We start from the raw sequence: 6,012 nt of genomic DNA, 5'->3' as shown, positions 1-6,012 counted from the left end.
AATGATGATAAGCATAGAAAAGCAAGTGAGATTGGCAAAGTGAGCTAGGGGAGAGAAGTGAAAGGGTCATACAACAGCATTCCCTATGCTTATAACTCATCAAAGGAAATCTGAAAGGTCCTTGAAGAAACAACTGCTAGTTAAATACTTTAAGAAATAATGGCTACTTTAGTACTACTTCAGAAATTAAAACTAACAAGTCCCCAGGTAAAGCTAGTATCTGGGTGAGCACTGCAGACGCTTCCCAAGCTTGTGTGGGTGTGTCCTGAGTACCTCTGTCCACCTTGGGGTCTTTGTAGTGCTGTGCTCTTTCCCTACTGCTAATGCCCAGGCAGTCAGTAAACAGAAGTGCCTATAACAGGACAAGACAAATGTTCACTTGTGCTAAACATTGCTGGTCAGTAAATCTACCTGCTCACTGCCATGGAGTTGATTCCGACTCATGGTGATCCTTATAGCGACCCCTCCTTGGGCTTCTGAGGCAGTATCACTACAGAAGTAGATTGCCCAACCTGCCTTCTGAGGAGTGGCTGATGGGTTTGAACTGTCAGGCTTCTGGTTAGGAGTCTAATGCCTTAGGCACTATGCCACCACAGCTCCTTTAGGGCAGAGTATAAATGCCTTATTCTTTGCAAATCAGTAGGCTGTAAATCTTTAATGCAGCAGATTGCCTCATCTTTCTCCCATGGAGTAGCTGATAGGTTCGAACAGCTGACCTTTTGGTTGGCAGCTGAATGTGCCACCAAAGCTCCTGGTAAATCTATCAAGCCAAATCAAACTCACTGCTGTTGAGTTAGATCCACTCATAGTGACCCTTCCTTGGGTTTCCGAGGCAGTATCTCTACAGAAGTAGATTGCCCAACCTTCCTTTCGAGGAATGGTTGCTGGGTTTGAAACACCACTCTTCTGGTAGGTAGTCAAATGCCTTAGCCACTACACCACCAGGGGCTGAAATGTGAGTGGATTTGGCCCTAGTTGAGCTCACCTGCTGACTGATAGGGTTGAGCTCACCTTACATACCTATTATCTCCACAGCATCTCTCCAAACTGGGGACATCACTGAGGAAGGCTGTTCTATGCCATTCATGCTTTTCTTTCCCCTTCCTATATCTCAGCAAAGGGGAGGAGGTGAATGTTTGTATGCTTGTGGAATTTCTTGAGGCTGAGAGTATCAGTTTTTAACACTTATGAAACAAAATGCTTGGACTCTCAAAATAAGTACAAGCCCTGCGTTCCAGCACATTGTGTAGCTTGGCATGTCCCAAACTCATTTGACCATAAAATCCTTTTTTTTTTTTTTTTTTTAATGTAACATTTATGTATGTACCATGGACCTAGACTCCTGGGGAACCTACTCTGGGGAACACTGAGCTAAGAGTTGTCCATGCTGGAGAAGTATTAAATCATTTCTTGAGGTTGTGGGTCAGTGCTCGGAGCCCACAAAGCCCATCAATCATTCCATTAGGCCACAGAAACAAGTGGGTACCTTTTCAAGGAAAGGCCATAAAAGGCAGAGTAGCTATAACTTCATGCTCCTAGAGGCCTTCTGGGCTCAAATCCTGGCTCTGTCCTTTACCAGTTAAGAGACCTTGGGCAACCTCTCTGTGCTTCAGTTTCCCCATAGGTAAAATGGAAATGATTATAATAGTAGTTGACTCATAGGGCTGCTGTGAGGATTACATGCATGTACATGTACAAAACTTAGAATGTGCTTGGTTCCTAATGAGTGCTCAATGTCTAGGCATCTGGTTCTCTCTAAGTACCCACCTCCATAGTATACAGGTTCTTACATTCACCTTATTTTAACCAAGGGGGTAGTTTATTATAGCCTCCTTTAAACTCCTGGGAAATACTGGGTGAAAAACACTCATTAAACACTGGTATGACTTAATCATTATTTGATACGGCAGTTATCTATTAAATTCTAATCTGAATAAGTAAGAACTCAGAACTACCAGTGTTAGTCACCTCTTTGGCACAAGCAATGGTTTCCAATATTTCCAAGTTTGACAACCCTGATTTTCCAATATTACAAGATGAGGCAGACCACATTCTCTCCACATGTAGTGGTCGTGCTTCAGCCATCAACTGAGAAAACATAATGGCCAAGAGCTACTTCCAGTCTCTTGGCGGAAGAAAGATGAGGCAGCCTGCTTCCATAGAGGCTTACAGCCTGGGAAACCCTAAGGACAGTTGTACTCTGTCCTATAGAGTTGCTTTAAGTCAGAATGGACTCGATGACAGTGAATATTCCTAATATTTCCATGTGTATGCATACATACATACATACACAAAAAACAAAGAAAAACCAAATTCACTGCCATCGAGTTGGATTCAACTCATAGCAACCCCTCCTTGGGTTTCTGAGGTGGTATCTCTACAGAAGTAGATTGCCCAATCTTCTTTCCAATGAGTGGTTGGTGGGTTTGAACTGCTGGCCTTCTGGTTAGCAGTCAAATGGCTTAGGCACTACACCACCAGAGCTCCCACAGGATCCAGCTGAGTTCTTTACTTTTTCCTTCCCGAGGAGCTACTGGTCCTCCATTCCCAAAGTGGATCCTCTGATGTTCATTAAACACCTCTGGTTAGAACTGAGGGAAGATTTCCTAGCACCACAAGTCTCTTTCCAATCTACACAAAGTTCTCAGAAGCATTAAATATCATCTCTATCTAGTCCCCAGGGATAGCTTAGAAAGTAAATAAGGAAGAGCAGTGAAAAATCCCCCCCTTATAAACAATTTGTAATTTTATATATGAAATACTCCAAGTTTCATAAGGCACACAAGAGAAAAATAAGAAGACAATTCCTCTCCTCTCTCCTGAGAAAACTCAGCTGCTTTTACACAGAGGATTATAGGAAGGGCCATAGAGCATGAAATTCAAGGGCCCATGGAGTTACATAAAGTTCTACACAGCTCAACAGAAAAGTCACCCAAGGACAGGAAATATAAACCTGTGCATAAATATAGACCTGTGTTTAAATATAACTTGTGCTTAAAGAAACCAGACAAGAAGTCTTCACTAATTGGCAAGATTCAATTCTGCCCCTTTCAAATAGTATATGTAATAAGAAAACACTGTTATTAATATCAGTCACCCCTCACTGCCATCAAGTTGATTCCGACTCATAATGACCCCCATTGGGTTTCCAAGATGGTAAATCTTTATGGAAGTAGATCACCCCATCTTCTTTTCACAGAGCAGCTGGTAGGTTTGAACTGCCGACTTTCTGGTTAGCAGTCAAATGCCTTAGGCACTTCTCCACCAGAACCCCTTGCTAGAAATATAAGAAAGGGATTTTATATAAAATATCTCAGAAACCCAGCTTTCTTTTCCAATCAAATATCAAGTTAATCATCTGAAAACAATTAGTCCAAGGATAAGATGGACCACAAGACCAGAAGAACTAGATGGTACCCATCTACCAATGCCAACCCCTTGGGAAGGGATCAAAACTGGAGATCCTGAATAGAGTGAGAAGAAAAACGTGAAACAAAATTCAAAAACACAAAAATGACCAAAATTACTGGTCAGATGGAACCCCTGAGACTATGGCCCCGGGTTACCCTTTGGGCCTACAAATAGACTCACTTCCTTGGATTGGCTCTCAGCCCAACAGTAGAAAGACCTACATGCAGAACACCTACCCCAGGGTGACGCACCCACCTACCCTAGGGAGATGCACTCCTTAAAGCAATCAGCCATGAGACACCAGAGGGGCAGCATTCACATAGAGGGAAAGGTGGACAGACAAGAGTGCATAGTTAAGAAGGGACTGGGGGGAGAGAGAGTTTTTTTTATGGTTGGGGATGGTAATCGGGGTGTGAAATCAAATGTGCATGAACTGTTGAATGTAAAACAAATTTACTTTGTAAATTTGCACCCAAAGCACAATAAAATTTTTTTAAAAAAAGAAAACAAAAGATGATGGTCTAATTATACTCATTGGGGATATAAGTGGTGTGGTCTGAGTCACACAGACCCTTTGTTACCCCTTAAATAGATGGCTATTGTTTCCCCATAAAGGCCATCTTTGGACAACCTTGAATTGGGAAGAATGGCTGATAGGCTTCCTATTTCAGGAACCAGATTGGAATGAATCAGAGAGAAAGCAGTGATTAAAATGAGGCATTTGAAGAGGATTGAATCATTTGCTTTGTTAAGTACATAAAAGGAGTAGAGCTTTGACTATTAATTTTTTGCTTGGTTATTCTTACTGCTTTCCTTTGCCAACCCCTTGTGTCAACTTCTCCATGCTCTTTGGATAACAATCCTTTCTATCCTTGAATATCACACAGCTCCTCAGCAAGGAGCTGGACAGAAACCAGGAGATTACATGAGAGTCTGCACACTGACCAGGGAGCTGCCAAGCCATTTTCCCCTGCTTGGCAACTAGAGCGCTGACAGCAAAGCCAACCCCCAAGCTATGAAACTGGAGAAACTGATTGCTCAGAAGAAGACATGTCCAGGAATTGACTGTTGAGGGAACTCTCAATGAAATAGCAGGTCCGTACCTAATCATTCACTCACTCATTCATTCAAGCACTCAAGAGATTTTATCCAGTGCCTGCTATGTGCTAGGCACTCCCTTCATGCTGCAGATATAGCAGTAAGTAAAACAGTTACAAATTCCTGGGCTTAAGGAGCTTTCATTCTAGTTTGGGAGATAGACAATAAACAAAATAAGTATAGAGAAAATTAAAAAAACAAAACAAAACAAAAAAAAAAAACACTGCCATCGAGTTGATTCTGACTCATAGTGCCCCCCATTGGGTATCTAAGGTGGTACATCATTATGGAAGTAGATTGGCCCATCTTCCTCCCATGGAGTGACTGGTGGGTTCAAACTGCCAACCTTTGTTATGGGTTCAGTTTAAAATAATAGCCATTATAATGTCCAGTTTGGGGTAAAAGAGATTTATTTAGGCTAGCCGATTGCAGGGAGCTGAAGTGCGCTCCTATGCTGCAGCAACAAGTCTGATGTTAGGCAGGCTTTAGAAAGCAGGCAAGCAAGCGATAATACAGAAGCAGAAGCTGCAGGTTCAAGGTCTTAGAGTACATGCTTTGGCACAGACATTCATCAGGGGTGAGGGGAGTTAGCTCTGATAACCACCTTAGAGTACATGCTCTAGGACAGGTGTCCATCGAGGGGTGATGGGAGTTAGTTCTGATAATCAACCCAAAGTATGTATTCTAGCACAGGTGTTCATTGAGGAGTGATTTAGCTGCTTTATGTACCTAGGAGGGAGGAGAAGAAAAAGACAAAAGGGGCACCCCCTAACTCACCGGGAGTGGGGGCAGGATGAGATGGTTACTTCAACCACATAAAATGGAGTTTTAGCAAGATATTGCCAGCCATAGCTGGACATTACAAAAACAGAGTTACAAAATGGGGTCACTTACTTCACCTTCTGGTTAGTAGTCAAATGCCTTAATCAGTACACTACCAAAGCTCCTTGATAAATGCTGTAGAAAAAAATAAAACAGGGAAGAGGGATAGGGAATGCTAAGTGAGAGTTGGGGGCAGGTTAAATTTAGGAGGCCTTGCTGAGATGATGTTTGAACAGAAAATCTATGGTGAAGCTCACCCAATGATGAACTCAATCCATGCACACAAATTTTCCAACCAGCCTTTCAGTGCCTCATTCTTAAATATTGACACGTAGCCAGATCTCCAGATGTTTAAGAAAGGCCATTAAATGTAAAACAGAAAATAGGAACTCAGGAAAAAGATATACAGGAATCAGAAGACAAGTTAAAAAAAAACAAAACTATAATTAATATAAGGAGCCCTGGTGGTGCAACAGTTAAGTGCTTGGCTGAGATCTGAAAGGTTGGTGGTTGGGTCCCTGCAGTGTAGTAAATTCCTTAGTGTGGCTTTTCTACCCATAAGTCTTTGTAAACTCCAAGGTGGGAATTGCTATTAGCAACTGAGGAGATCCTGATTTTAAAGTCCCCACCTGGGTTATTTCTGTTGGGCATGGCACAATACAATGTTCTGGGAGGTTCCCA

Source organism: Orycteropus afer, unplaced genomic scaffold, assembly GCF_000298275.1.
Source record: "Orycteropus afer afer isolate SDZICR_OR568_19922 unplaced genomic scaffold, OryAfe1.0 scaffold00093, whole genome shotgun sequence".
In the NCBI taxonomy this organism is placed as follows: domain Eukaryota; kingdom Metazoa; phylum Chordata; class Mammalia; order Tubulidentata; family Orycteropodidae; genus Orycteropus; species Orycteropus afer.
Note: the sequence above shows the minus strand (reverse complement) of the source record.